A 1719-nucleotide genomic window follows, 5' to 3' on the forward strand; every position below is an offset into this window, starting at 1 on the left:
TTGATCAAGAAAATGCTTGTATTGTATGACAAATATTGATGTCACAAAATCTTGTTAAATCCTTTTTTCCATTAGGATTTTGACTAAAAACATAGGATGTACATGTTGGAATCATCGTTGTCATTACACCAAAAGCTCAAACTTTCAATGAACGTCACAACAGCCAGAGACAAGGATCCACGAGAGGCAATTAAGCACATGTCAAAAATCCATCGGTCTATGCTAAACGGTACCTTCACCTAGAGGGGACGGAGGCACCAACCTCCCAACAATCCCCCCCCTCAGCATGACCCGAGGGATTTGAACCCGTAACCCAGTGCTCTGATACCATTTGTTGGAATCATCGTTGTCGTTACACCAAAAGCTCAAACTTTCAGTGAACGTCATAACAGCCAGAGACAAGAATCCACGGGAAGCAATTAAGCACATGTCACAAATCCATCGGTCTATGCTGAACGGTACCTTCACCTAGAGGGGATGGAGGCACCAACCTCCCAACAGTACATACATATAGAACACACAAAGACATCTGTATCATGAAATCTTTCAACAATTAAAAACTCAATAGAATGTCTATGAATATTCCAATGACTAGATAGTGATGAATTTGGGACATACTCACCTATTAGTTGGCTTGGAAAGAAAAATGATAAAGCTGCTGATGTGAAAAAATTGTCAGTCATGCTTGAAAACAAGGTAACCAATCTTATCTCAGAGAGGCCTCCTTCAGAATCATTACTAAGAATCCTAATAAAAAGTTCCATCAAACCACTTCAGCGCATTAACCTCTTATCCCATGAGGTATGATGTGAAAGGGGTGTCTTCAGCCCAGATTTGTTTACTTTTTGACAAAAATATTATTATTGTGAACTTCCCTTACTTAGCTTACAGGAAATGAAGAAATAGATCCCCAATTGATTTATTTTTAAAAGGGGGCATGACACCAAAGTGTCCACTTAAGATTAATTATCAATTTTGAAGATGCTTCAATTATAAATGTAAACACAAATAAGCATATTCACAAACTTCAAGATTATAAACATTTAATATATACATTAGAATTAAAATAATTTTAAAAAGAATAGTACATGTCGACGTGAATTTTTTTGCTTTTATTACACTTGAATGATAATCTAAGAGATCATATAGTACAAAATATTGCAGGTACATTAACTGGCCACAACTATCCACACTAACCATCCCATAGCTAATACATTCAAAGCCGATACACTATATTTTATAGTTCCTTTTATCTAATCATGTGCATTCAATGTAAAATTCAACGTACATAACAAGAAGTTACTTCCTAGGTCTATCCATCCTCTGAATAAGTCAGTCTTCCACCAAAAATCAGACAAAGAAGCAGACTAATTATATTCAAGTCAGTAGATATCATAAAATTAGTATTACTAGTTGAAATCTGAAACCGTAAATTGAAGATTGATGATATACTCTGCTCAGTATCCTAGACTGCATAAGGCCGAAATAGCTGTTGACAACAGCTAACATACTACACAGTTAAATCCTGATAGCAATATCACAATTTGACTTCCTATGGAAAATATCTCCTACTTATCAGCTGACATACTGTCAAGAATCAAATCAATGAAACAAATAAAGCTTAATTTAGGTAATTATCGACTTAATGTTTATGTAGCCCTCAACATGTCAAAATTCATCCATATATATGCAGTTCTTTTTATGACAAGTCACACTCAC

General features: G+C 35.2%; 1 long non-coding RNA gene across 1 annotated transcript in view; it reads right to left on the reverse strand.

The window, feature by feature from the left end:
- LOC149580752 (uncharacterized) overlaps positions 1-1719 on the reverse strand; it is a 164720-nt gene that overhangs the window by 136421 nt on the left and 26580 nt on the right. The gene's annotated exons all lie outside the window — the stretch shown is intronic.

Source organism: Cupressus sempervirens, chromosome 1, assembly GCF_028749045.1.
Source record: "Cupressus sempervirens isolate cs-2001-9-10 chromosome 1, ASM2874904v1, whole genome shotgun sequence".
NCBI lineage: Eukaryota > Viridiplantae > Streptophyta > Pinopsida > Cupressales > Cupressaceae > Cupressus > Cupressus sempervirens.